Source organism: Sturnira hondurensis, unplaced genomic scaffold, assembly GCF_014824575.4.
Source record: "Sturnira hondurensis isolate 20B ecotype Veracruz unplaced genomic scaffold, ASM1482457v3 Scaffold0023817, whole genome shotgun sequence".
NCBI classification, from domain to species: Eukaryota; Metazoa; Chordata; class Mammalia; order Chiroptera; family Phyllostomidae; genus Sturnira; species Sturnira hondurensis.
The window spans coordinates 13634478-13648442 of NW_028096448.1; the positions used below are offsets into that span (position 1 = coordinate 13634478).

Genomic DNA, 13965 nt, shown 5'->3' on the forward strand with positions numbered 1-13965 from the left:
CTTTCTTGATCTGGTCTGACCTGCTCCCACACACCCTCAGAATACAAAAATAACAACTACAGCAGGAGGAGCAGGAGAATCCAAAAAACGGACTTAAGGGTACAAGTCGCAGACCAGCTCAGTAGTAGCTGCTAATACTCAGACATGATGACCTGCTGTGTGCCTAGAACTATGGTGAATGCTTTAGAGAGTAGCATCAGTTATTGCTCATGTCTTTCCAAAATATCCAGTAAGAAGATAGAGGTAGCTATTAACCCCATTGTACAGAGAAGAAAATACAGCTTAGAGACACAAAGTAACTTCGAAAGTTGTTGAAAGTGATGACTCAGTTGAACATCAGAGGAGGACGAGAAAGAACTCATTAGCTAAAGCTGGAAGGGAAGAGGACTCCAGGCGGAGTCAGCAGCATGTGCAAAGGCCCAGTGAAAGGAGTGGAGGGTAAGAAGAGGAGGAGGAGTGGGGTGAGAGAAGGCTGCAGATAGGCAGAGGCCTTGCAGGGTCTGATGAGGATTTTGGTTTTCATCCCAAGGGAAATGGAGAGCAAGGGAAGGGATTAAGCAGGGCGTGGAGAACAGGGTGGTGGTAAGAACAGATTTCTATTTCAGAGAAATGATTCTAACTTCCCCCTGAGGAACAGATTTCAAGAGAGACAAGAGGGTAAACAAGATTCGAGTTCGGAATCTCTCTGACCACACTGCTATAAATGGCACCAGCTCAGAGGTTCAGAATTCATCACATCACTACCAAGTAGGCTGCCAGGAGATGGGGGAAGGCCAAACCTCATCAGTGTTTTCTGTACCCTGCCCTTGGGGGGGGGGGGGGGGGGCCCTGGCCAGGTGGCTCAGCTGGTTGGAACACCATCCCATACATCAGAAGGTTGTGGATTGGATCCCCACTCAAGGCAAAGCCTAGATTGCGGGTTGAATCCCTGGTCGGGGAGCATGTGGACGGCACTGATCGACATTCCTCTCTGACATCAATGTTTCTCTCTCATGCTCTCCCTTCCTCTCTCTCTAAAATCAATAAATATATCCTTGGGTGAAGATTTAAAAAAAGACACAAGCGAAAAAGTCTTCTCATTTTTAGAGTCTTTTAAATGGCATAAGAACCCCAAAGGGAAAAGTCCAACATGGAAAAGCAAGCAGTGGTGCCCTTTGAAAAGTTTTAATTTTATTTTAACTTTGCTAAATCTACTTACATTCACATTTTGAAATATGTATGCACGATAAAACACTGCAGTTATGGTCTATTGGGTTAAAAATTCACTTTTTGGAATGGGTTCAAGGGAATACTTATACAAAAGACCTCCGAGTGGAAAGTAATTCTGCAGGTAAAATAGAATGAAAGCATCCCCTAAATACGCTCCTTGCAAGATAAAGGCACAGTGAGGAGGGGTCTGAAGGCATCACGAAGGGGAGGATCAAAACAGCCAGCCTCTGGACCGCTCGTGGGACCAGCTGGAAGGGAAGTGCCTGGCAAGTCCTCAGCACCAACACTCATACTTTTCCAAGGATCTACCCTCTTCTTTCCTAATTCAGTTGAAACCGAGAAATTGACCCCCAATGTAAAAGAGTGAAATTCCATTCTAGCATGCTAGTCACAAAGCGCGGCGACCGTGGTGTTTATTTTGCAAAGTTCCAGACAAAGAGAGCTAAAAAAAGTGCTGGAAAAAATCCATCAACAAGCATTTCTGCACTTATTCTGTGTAATTATCCTTGTATGGAGAGGCATTAAAAAAGGAAGAAAACACAGTTCTCATTCTTAAGGAGCTGGCAAACCTGTTAGAAGGGTGCTGCTCCACTCCAAGTGTGCGCAGAACCACCTGGGGAGTGAGACAGAAACGCAGGTTCTGAACCTGCATCGCCCGCCCCAAGACCAAGTGCATTAGAGCGTCCATATAGGGCCCGGGGATATGGATTTTAAGCAAACCAAAGGGCTTCTGATGGGGTCTGGAATTCTGAATCGTTGAACTGAAAAAAAAAAAAAGAGAGAGAGAGAGAGAGAGAAAGAATCTACAGGAAATGTGAGCACCACAGACTCAGACAGGAGTGGGAGCCTTAGTGCCTATCCAGTCACACCCTCTTCCCAGGCGGCAATCCTCCGTCGGCAGCCTCGGCTGGTGCTCAAAGCACCCAGCCTTTGTTTGTTTTACACCGCCAACAAAGGACACAAGCCCTTTGTGTGGACACTCATTCCACTGCCAGACAACCAGCTGCCGCCCTCTGATGAGCCTTCAGAAAGCTGGAGCTCCTTGCGTCTTTGCCTGCTCGCCTCCCTTGTTCTGAACATCTAAGCCGTCTAAGCCCGCCATGCCTGAAATAACTGCGCGCTCCGTACCTTTTACCTGTCCGGCGAGCTTTTTGAAAATTAAATAAAGGTAAAAGAGATGGCACCCATGTTCTTGCTTCATAGTCCCCACTTTCCTAAAACTTCAGAAATTATGTATTTAATTATTTGTTCTAGACTTTCCAAAGGGAGTAGCATCAAAGTTATTTCTTTCTTGTCTTTGTTAATTATCGTTCTCTTCCCAGCTCCTACCCCAAGTTCATTCCTCTTCTCACCTCTAATGAGTCCAGTTCTGCTTCTTTCTCCTGTTTCTCCCCTTTCCTCCATTGATTTGACGAAATTTTCCAACAGAATACATGTGGTCTCATTTGTGACTTCTTTTTGGCATCTTGAGTGATTACTCAAAGACTCATAGTATCATAGAACATCAGAATTTGAAGGAGCCTTGGAAACAAGCCAGGGCAACCCCCTCGCTATGAAAGTGAAGAATGGCCCTAGCTGGCGTAGCTCAGTGGATTGAGCGCAGGCTGTGAACCAAAGGGTCACTGGTTCGATTCCCAGTCAGGGCACATGCCTGGGTCACAGACCAGGTCCCCAGTGGAGGCCATGTGAGAGGCAACCACAGATTGGTATTTCTCCCCCTTTCTTTCTCCTCACCTTCCCCACTCTCTAAAAATTAATAAATAAAATATTTTGAAAAAGAAAGTGAAGACTGTGGGGGAAAGAGAGGACACAGGTCTAGAGAGGACACAGGTCTAACTGAGATGCCCAAGGTGGGGACTGAGCCAGCATGAGGACTCCCATCTCCCCCCTGGCTGAGTATTTCTGGACAGCCTGCCTTATTTGGGACTTGGAGACCTGACTGTGTGGTCAAGCAGGTTCCAAGGTTCATCCTCTCAGGAAGAATGGCTACAAACACACTAAGAAAGAGAATGGCCTATGGTGTCCCTAAATTATGTACGGTAAAATGTTAAATGAGAGAGAAAATTCACCCACACTCCTAACTGCTCTAGAGTGGTTTTTCATAAAAAAGGTAACCGTTTCACTGAAATATCAGGAGTCTCGGCAGCAGGCTGTCCTTTGGGTGTATGTGTGGGATGTGGGGAGGAGAAAGGAGGACCGAAACCGAAACCAAAACCAAAACCAAAACAAAGGAGGGAATGAAAATACACCTCACCACGATGGCCCTGTGTCTAAAAGACATGGGAGTCAACAGAAAGGGCTCTTGTTGGCCAAACCGCCTCCTAATAAAATGAAGCAGTATTGGATCACAACCCCAAGTAGGAAGTAAATGTCCGTGAGCCCACACTGATAAAGATAAATAAGTGGGAAGAAGAGACAAATCTCCCGGACAGAAGAATTCTGAAGACTTTACATAGACACTCTGCCTACATGGAGGGAGAACATGAATCCCCACTCAGGAGTGCTCTGCCCACAGAAACGGCCCTCCAAAGAGAAGAGGAGGCAATGGATGGGAAAAGAGTGAGTACAGCGGAGAAACCTGACAAATACCACCCCAGCCAGTGGAAAAGGTCAACATCACCGTGACAACCACACTGACGGCACTGCCCTTGATACGATGCGAGGAGAAGGGCGCTTCACTTCTGTGTCTCCTCCTCTGAAACCCATAACCCAGTCTAACCCTAAGAACAAACCAGGTAAACTCCATCACCGGGCGTCCTACCTAATCCCCAACCCCGTGCACTCCTCAAAAGTCATCAGAAACAAGGAAAGTCTGAGAAACAGTCGTGGCCTAGACAAGTCTAAGGGGACATGATGACTGAATGCACGTGGGATCCTGGAATACAAAAAGGTCATTAGGAAAATCAAAGGAAATTTGTATAAACTATAGACTTTAGTTAATAATATATTAATATTGGTTCTATAATTGTAATAAATGAACCAAATAATGTAAGATGTTAATAACAGGACAACTGTGTGCCATAGCCTCATTTTTTTGTAAATCTAATTTTAAAAAATTCTAAAGCTAAAGTCTATTTAAAAATAAAATAAATATATGTGCTAAATAAAGTAAAAGAACAGAATATAGAAAAGCATGTGCCATTTTAAAGGTAGACTGGGGATTCTTGGAATAGGGAGATTCGGGGTCCCAGTTACCCTTGGAAGTGAGTACAGGCCCCTGGGGATAAGCACAGCATGGGGCCCAGAGAAGGGACCGTGGTTACCCCCGACTAAGGGTCCCACTGCAGCTGACCCCAAAGAGCTGAGCTGTCTGCCAATGGCATCATCAGCACGATCTGTGATGCTCTCCAGCAGTGCTCAGTAGCTCGGAAGTGGGGGCAAAGTCTTTAGCCCACTCGGATCTACAACAAATCAAAGGAGGCAGGGGTGTCCTCGGATGTCAGTGGTCACACCTTCCAAAGACAGACTCCTGTTCCAGGGACACAGGCAGCCCGCAGGGTGGCTGGGCCGGTAGCCAAGCCATGCAAGGGGCCATGACGTTCTTGCCTTTAGGTTCCGTGGAAAGTGTCCTAGAGGTGAATGCTACCTTCCCCAGCATTCAAAACTGTGTTCACACAATTCAGTTCTTTTAGGCAAACAAATTTAAACCAGAAATTGTATGGGGAAGGATACTTTCTTGTTCGCCATTGTGCCTTTCTGCAATAAATAATTCCCAGGCAGGGTGCTAGAGAATCCCAAGTGATAGACATATTGTGTTCATGACAGACAACTTTAAGAAAAATCTTTCTGCAATGAAAGTGAGGGTTCCACCCCCCTTCCTGGCATCTTGGCTTGCCATAGAAATGAGTGATTTTCTGAATTTCTGCCAAGTTAGATGGTTCAGCATGCTATTAGATTAGTCTGTTTATACAGAAACAGCCAAAAATAGGAAACACACAGAAGCTATTAAAGATATTGTCCTGAGAGGGAAAGATGTGAACGGTTTTCTTACTGCAAGTGGGGAATAAGATATGAGTCAGTATTAACGTGATAAAGAAGTTAATGTGTTCTAAAGCAAACTGTTGGTTTCTTCATCTTGTTTCAGAGGTGACGATAAAAGGAACATACAGACAATTATTTAGGGTTGGGCGAGCATGGAAGGAGGTGGGAACGCAGGGGAGCACAGAGCCACCGGGCCTGGCCCTCAGAAACGGCCCCTGTCAGCAGATAAGGCTGCGGCAGGACGGGCGCTCTCACAGGGAAAGGTGGTTCCCACCCCGCCCATGGGCCACCCCCAAAAACCCCACAAAAACAAAATCCCAGAGTCACTAAATATACAAATACAGAAAGGTTTCAGAAATTCAAAAGTGAAATTCCAATTTCACTTGTGCCCTTGGGTTGCTGTGGATGTAATCTCATGGAAATCACAGGACCTCTTGGGTCAATGCGATTCAAGACAGGGGACTTACATTGAGTTCTACCTGGGAGATGATGTGGAGTCCTACATTCCTCATCTAGGGCGGTGAGACCTATGCCTTGAAGTCACCTCCTTTTCCTCAGTAAGTCACGAGGTGACATATGGAGGAAAGACTGTGCCCCATCCTGGTCACGTGAGCTGCTCTTGATGACGTCTTAGGCTATACACACACAAGTCTCTAAGTGGGAGTGTGTCAAAATACCCACATGTAGCTCAGCACTATCTGTTATTTTCCTCTTAATTTGTAGTTGAAAGGCACAGAGAGAGAGAGTTTTGTACAAAGTATGTTTCTAATGGGATTACCATCATCTTGGGTGGTCCTCTGAGACCAGTGAGCAACTTAGAACTTGCGAGCAGGGAATATCAAAGAAACGTGGAAGCTCTAGGGTCCAGAATGTGTTCATTTTCTATGGTCGTGTAACCAATTACCACAAACTTAGCAGCTGAAAGCAACACCCATTATTTAATCTTAGAGTTTCAGTGGGTCAGAAGCATGGGTCTTGCTATGCTGGGTTCTCCATTTTAGGGTCTCGCCAGGCTGAAATCCAGATCACAGGTGGGCTGCGGTCTCATTAGAGGCTTTGCTGGGGAACTGCCATCACCTTTAAGGTCCTTCAGGCTGTTGGCAGAGTGCATTTTTTTTGAGGTTGTAGGACTAATATCCCATTTTCTTGCTGTGCACTTTGGGCCACACTCAGCTCCAAGAAGCCTCCTGCAGCCTCCCGTCCCGTGGCCCTCTGCCGCTGACTTCGTCAACGCCACCAATCGAGGGTCTCCCTGCTGTCAGACCCATGTAAGGGTTTTTACTTAAGTCAGACCCACCCAGGATGCTCTCCCTTCTGATTAACTGAAAATCAACTGAATGGGGGCCTTAATTAGATCTGCAAAATCACTTCCCTTTGTCATATAATGTAGCCTAACAAAGGAAATGACACCCCACCATCTTTTTCATATTCTGTTGTTTAGAAGCAGGTCACAGCTTCTGCCCGCATTCAAGGGCAGGGGATCATACCAGGGTGGCCCATCTTAGGGTCCATATGCCAGACAGAGGAGGGAAGTACAGGGGTTCACGTCCCAAGAAAATGCCATCATAGTATGGTCAGAATCGCCTCGTTTATAAATGTGAGCTTAGAATCTAGGTACCGGGGAAAAGGAGGAGGGAGAAAAAAAGATAAAGCCCCATATTTTCCCAAATAATCTTTTTTTCCCAAGGTTTTTCTAGAATTACCTGCTGGCAGACACTAGGTAATACAATGCAGATATGCTTAAAATGTACAGTTGAACTGAAACAGCAACAACTGGACAACCAAATCCCTCCTTCCTCCAACCAGTGCAACAGTGACATGGACACCAGGAGCCTGGACATAGCAAGAAAAGGCAAGGCAGGTTCAAAGGCAAACCAGTAAGTGGCTGTCTGAAACACCAGAACCACACTAGGTTCAAGAAGTATTTGATAAATAATCAGATACTACATGCCAGCCACTAAAAGCCAAGGTCAGAGGCCTCTTGATACAAGAAAAATAGGGACACATCTAGGTAGAAGAAGAAATGGAAGCTGAAAGAGGGAAAGAATAAGTAGCACCAAGAAGGAAGGAGGTATCAGTTTCTAGGAGGGGCGAAGGGGAGGGGCTAAGACGAGGAGAGAAAGGGGATGTGGGAGAAAGTGAAGCAACTTTCACACAACAAGGACTTGCGTGGCGGTGAGGGGTGGACAGGAGTGGGCATGAACAAACGGAGCCACGGACTAACTGGCGAGTTCAGTTAACCAGGATGATAAGCCAGGTAAGTCGAATCCCATTGAGTCCCACAGGCCTACTCTGGCCATTCACTTTAATGTTTTCCACAACCCCGGCATTTTGAACAGGACTATTTTGTTTTGAAATTGCAATGTAAAGAAATAAAATACAGGGAGATGTTCTAACATATGGAGGAAACACAATCTGGGCAAATGAATGGCTGAAAACAAAATTCCGACCAAACAAATGCTGTGTGTGGTGATCCAGACATGATACATGAAAAAAAAAGAAAAAGAAACCTGAGGGGGATGTTTGTAAATTTGACACAGGTGCAAGTAGAGCTCACTAAAGATTATTTCTATGCAAATATGCATTTAGCCAATTCAATAATGTGCAAAAAGATCTAAATATATTTCTCAAAAGTCAGTTCTTACACAATACAAGTGAATCAAGAAGCAAGTATACCAATACATATTAAAATGTGACAAATACAGACTTGTCAGAAGATAAGCCTCCTGGATATGGGTGACAGGGACCAAGAAACTGTGCCACACTGCCTGAGGTCTATGTCTAGTCTACAGATATTTGACAAAGGCTCCTCTGTCGTCGATGCAGCCATGTTCTCCCTTCCAGGGACAAAGCTTGAGCCCTGAAAGTCCCAAACTCCCTGGTTGCTCCTGGTTTACAAAGAAAGCTCTACACTGGGCTGTGTGTAGCAAACGTGTAAAATAGAGCACCCCAATTGACTGGCGGTGCCACCCAGAGATTCCGAATCCGGGCAACAAACAGGTTCTTAGTGGAAAGCTGTCTGTCTGTCCGCTTTAGCCCCTTAACAACCATCCCTCCTACACACCTTATTTAAGTAGCCTGATATTTCCTGGTTAGACCAGGTCCTTTGATTTCACATTCCAGAGAGTGAAAGGTATATGTAATATTCTTCATTTGTCGTTTTCACCATTAGCTAATAAATATACCATCTTGATCAGCTGTGTGTCTAAGTTTTCTAAATTCATTATTAACTAGATTGTCTCCATGCATTTGACAAAAGAGGAAGCTGACATGAGAGATTCATCAGATTCATCGTCCTTTTCAGTGTCCTGGGGTTAATTAGGCGCAGAGCCGGCTCTAGAGGAATCCAGAGAATGGCAAGGCATACATTTTTTTGTACTGTAACCATTGTTTGTCTCTGCTTTTATATTTACAAATGGAACCACACAACTGAGGTTAGAAATTGCAGAGCAGCAGTGGCTGGAAGGACACGCGAGAGGGCCACTGGGTGCAGCAGTGGTCCTGTGTGCTGGGCACTCAACTGTGTGAGTGTGCCAGCTCATCAAGGTACACACACAAAGGGTGTGCCCTCTTCTGCTTATATTACACCTCCACGAAAAGTGAGGAGACTGCCTTTCAAAGTCAGTAGCCTAGATCAGGCCTCTGTACCGGCAGCACCACGGAGGGTTGTGTGTTTCTCTAACTCAGGCCTCTTCCTTGGGAAGAGCCATACGGGGCACACCTGCGGCAACAGCACAAAGCTCGTCAGCTGAATATTCCATCATGGACCGACCCCTGTCACGGGGAAGGGGCTCCAGACTTTCTTCTCCCTGTCTCAGTTCTACCTTGGGTCTTATACATATGATAAGGATGAAGGAAATTCTGTATTTGTTTCCTGCACTAAACACTATGAAATGTGCCCTAACTTCTAGGACCTCAGAATATGACTGTATTTGGAGACACAACTTTGGAAGAGGTAAATAAGGTAAAATGAGGTCCTACTGGTGGGCCCTAATCCAGCTGGTGTCTTCATAAGAAAGGAGGCTGGAACACAGACAGAGAGAAGATGGGATGAGGGTACAGGAAGAAGACAGCCACTTACAGGCAAGCAGAGAGGCCTTGCGGGAGACCGCCCTGCTGCCTCCGTGATTTCGGACTTCCGGCCTCCAGAGAATACTTTCTGCTTCCAAGCCACCCAGCCTGTGGCGCTCTGCCGCGGCTGCCCTGAGAAACGAAGACAAGGGCCAGTCTGCGAACTGCTGCAGTGTTTCTCTGACGAGAAAGCCTTGGACAAGGCTTGCAGAGTCAGGGGCACTGGGACTCGTGCCCCTGCCCTGCACTGTGGCCTTGAGCCAGTCACTTCATGTCTCTATCATGGGCAGAATGTAGACAGTCACAACCCCACAGGCTTGTCACAAAAATTTAATTAGGTGATACATGAGTGATACTGAACATTACATCGGGCTCAGTTGGGGCTCAATAAATATTAGCTGTTAACGCTATTGATATGATGATGATAAAATGAAGGTTAAAAAAATACTTTCTGACTCACAGTTTGTTATAATGATAAGCACTGTGTAAACGAAAAAGGTGCTATAGGAAGGTCAATTAATATTTTGACAGAAATGTTGAAATGTAGTAAGTCGGCTTCATGCAAACAAACATTTCCTCCATTCCTCGGATATGAGGCAGGGTGCTAAAATGTCACCGAGGGGATGGGGCATGTGCACAGGTGTCCTGGACTTAGGATGGGGTGGGACCCACAGAGGAGGTGCCAGTACTATGGGAACAGGAGCATGAGCAGCAGGTTCACTTCCAGCTTGGGGATTGGGAGCACATCTTAGGGATCCTCTCCAGCCACCTCAGAGCAGGCCGAACACAACCCCCCAAAATCCAGGGGGCCTCTTCACATAGCTGCTGACTTGCGCCACCTGTATTCACGCGGAGTCACAGCAGCGAGCTTCCTCAACCAGATCAATTTCAATGCAGTAATTGGGCCAATCAGCAAAGCCGCAAGTCTGACCGCTTTTTGAACTGAATTGCCCAGGCAGCTGGGAGGACTGAACAAAGCGCCCAGACTATTTATCCGGTGGTGTACACGTTAGAAAGGTCTGGGGAGGCCGCCCAGATCACCATGTCAGATGTCCCTCCTCAGACGGTGTTCACTCTCTTAAATATGCCCCTCGTTTAAACAAAACAAACATGAAATAACATTTTACTTGGTCATATAATTTTTTCAGAAAAGCTATGTGTGTGCGAGAGTAAATATGTCTGCATGGGCACGAGCACACACACCTGCAGAAAGCAGAGAACAGCTCTCACCCACAGCTTTGGGAGCCCATGGGGGCCCGTGGGGGCCCATGGGGGCCCGTGGGGGCCCATGAGCCAGAGGGCAGAGAATTCTAGAGCGGGGTGAGAAAGCTAACTAATTTTTTTTTGAAGAATAACCTACTGATTTTCTAATATAGCATTTGATCCTTCTCTTTCTCATTTCTTTCCATACATATCTTTGAACCTACTATGCATCAGGGCCTCTACATGGAGAAGGAGAAAAATGCAGCCATGACTCAGAGGACCGAGATCTGTAGTAGGGCCAGGAGCTTGGCATCCCCCATTAGCACCTTCTAAGTGGCTATGCCCCGCTGAACAACAGACACCGTGCACAGGGAGTGTAGAGTCCCTGCCGTGTTTCTCTAACGTTATAACGTAGCCTACCATCTTCCACAATAGGTTGAAATCCCCATATGTAAATTTAACTACGAGTCTAAAATGTGTAAATGATTTTACAACTAGAATCACACGAGAGGATCCCCAAATTTGGCACACATTCCCTATTTCTGAATGACGAATGCATTAGCCTCACCTTCCAGTAAGATTAGGGCAGAAGTGGGTACACTACCCAGTCCAGAGCAAGGGATTAGTAAACAGGCGTTGACTGGTTAAACTGAGCATCACAAAGAGCTATGGAAAAGAAAAAGCTAAGAATGCAATTAAAAGACAACTATGCCCATATTTCTGGGGAGTCTACAAAATACTTCAGGGTGGAGCCTGTTGTCGGGACCCCAACCCTGCCTCATCTGGCACCAGGACCAAGGAGTCCCTGGAACAGAACTAAGAGGGGGAGGTCCTTCATCACCCACACACTTCGGTCCCATTTGGCACAAAGACCCACATGCTTCCCTGAAGTCAAGAGACTCACACTGACAGGGTCAGCTGCAGGAATGATGAGGAAGCAAGCCACACAGGACAAACAGCATAAATAGGGTGGCTACCACATCCACTGATAGACCTTGAACAACCTGATGCTGTTTTTTTTTTGGTTTGTACCAGGATGTGAAAGAAAAAAAATTCCTGCACTTTGTGTCTTTGTGGTGGCCCATATTGAATAGCGGACTATATCTGCAAGATGGATAGATAGATGGATAGATAGATAGATGGGTAGATAATATGCTGGCTCAGAGAGCCTGCCACCTCCCCTTCAGCCAGGGTACAGGGGATGCTGCAGGGTCCCAACCTGAAGGCAGCAATCTGGACCCAAAGCAAAAGATGTGTGGCATATATGACAAGCATGATTCTACTAACAACAAGGAGTGCACATGTAAGCAAACCATCTGCTGCTTTGTGCGTCTACTCACAATGTCACAGTGGAAAGGGATCCTGTGAGACCCCAAAAGTTCTGAACACGGAGAGTTCTTTCAACAACCATTTGGTAGCCAAAGCTATTTAGAGTTATCTGAGTTATCTATCTGACTGAGTGTGAATACCCACTCATTTTGATGCAGAGATAGTCATGTGTTTAATTACAAGGTGCTGCCCCCAGGGGTGTTACATCATACAAGGCTTAGCAAACTTTCTGTAGAGAGCCAGGTAGTAAATATTTTAGGCTTTGTGGGCTCATGGCCACTGCCTTGCATACTCAACTCTGCCACTGTAGCTGAAAGTAGCCATGGATAACATATAAACAAGTGGGTGTGGCTGTGTACCAATAAAACTTTAATTACAGAGAGAATCCTCAGGTCAGGCCCTGGGCTGTACGCTACCAAACTGTGTAATGCACAGGATATGCAGCATATCACCTTCCTAAATTTTGAAAATTTCTGAAACACATCTGGCCCCAAGGCTTTTAGACAAGGGGTTGGGAATCTTGCAGTTCCAATTTTGGAAAGCATTCTCTTCAGGAAAGATCTTTACGAGGGGCTGGCACTGTCCTCCAATCAGAGCTTGGCTGGACTTCCTAAGCAGCTTTCAGTCATCTGCTCTAATGCTTGCACAGTGATGACAGTGGCAGTTTCAACCCCAATCTGAAGTTCAGGTTTGTGCGACTGGCAGAGAGCACCTACTACGGGTCCAATTCCGCAGGATGACTTGCATGCTGGTTTTGCAGGGATAGAAGGGGGGTGAATGCCCCTTCTGAAAGGGCAGGAAATTGGGAGGACAGCAATTTTCCCAAGGACAGATTTTCCAGATGACTCTCCTAGACATCCATCAATTCTCACGAGGAGCCCTTAGGACAGGGAGGCACTTGAGTAGCTCTAGGGTCCAGATGACCACATGTGACATGACTTTAGAATGAGGTTCACACTCACCAAGACAGTAGGGGAAACACAGGGGCTTTCAAGAGAACCAAGGTTTCCAGAAAAGTTACCTCTGCTGTCTAGCTCCTGAGGATCTGACACTGTTGGGAGCACCAGGAGATGGGCCCCAGGCACAGACAGGAATGTGGTCAGGGTGACAGGCACCAGTATCAGAGGAGCTAATGGGATGCCCTCAAAGGTCTTTATGGACCACAGAGATATGGAAGTCCTCACATGAGAAAAGCTGGAGATAGAAACCATGAGTGAGCGAACAGCAGTCTCTCCCAGAATGCACAAGAGACACCTAACGGGGAACCCAGAAATACTGGGACTGAGAAGGACTAAGATCACAGATTCACAAGTCAGGGGCAGGATGCAGGGGGACATCAGGCAGTGAAATGCAGTCTCAGGAACAATCCCATGGCTTCTGGGGGAAATGAGACACAAAATAATGTCTACTAGGTTTATTTAAAAATTTAATTGAATTTATTGAGGAAGCATTGGTTAATAAAATTATATAGGTTTCAGGTGTACAATTTATAATACATCATCTGTATATTGTATTGTGTGCTCACCACCCAAAGTCAAGCCTCCTTCCATCACCATTTATCCCTCCTTTACCCTCTTCTACCTTCCCCTCACCCTCCTCCCCTCTGGTAATCACCATACTGTTGTCTGTGCCTAGAAGGGCTTTTTTCCTTTGCTTCATTCATCCCTTCACTTTTTCATCCAGCCCCCAACTCCCCATCCCTCTGACAGCTGCCAATACTAATTCTTGAGCACTTATGCTATCCCAGAGACTGTGCCCAGTGCCTGACAGATAGTGGTTCAATCCTTGCAATAACCCTGCAAGGTACATGCCAGTGAGAAGGCTAATATCACGTCCTGTGCCCAGGGCTGCCTGTTATGTATGTGCAGAATGAAGGCTGAACCCCAGCTGCCTCCGGTGCCTAGGCCATTCTGCCTACCATAACTGAGAGATAGGCCCTCCATCATCGGACAACTCACCCAATGACAGGGCACAAAGAACTCATCTAACCTCAACACCATCCTTTACATATGTTCAAGAGCCCTTGCACATGCTTCTCCTTCTTGTCCATTTAGACATCTTTGCTGGCCTCAGTCTTGCAACACAGTACTCCCGGAAGAACACCCGATGACCGAGTTGTAAGCGAGACCTGGCCCGTGCACGGTGGCTAACACAGGCTTGTTGACTACCATC

The 13965-nt window shown here is 46.3% G+C and overlaps 1 protein-coding gene and 1 non-coding gene across 2 annotated transcripts in view; one reads left to right on the plus strand and one right to left on the minus strand.

The window, feature by feature from the left end:
• WWOX (WW domain containing oxidoreductase) overlaps nucleotides 1–13965 on the minus strand; it is a 903955-nt gene that overhangs the window by 477654 nt on the left and 412336 nt on the right. The window lies entirely within an intron of this gene.
• Nucleotides 11441–11570, plus strand: LOC118981290 (small nucleolar RNA SNORA31). The gene has a single exon (XR_005065323.1). It is a non-coding gene; the product is annotated as a small nucleolar RNA SNORA31 (small nucleolar RNA).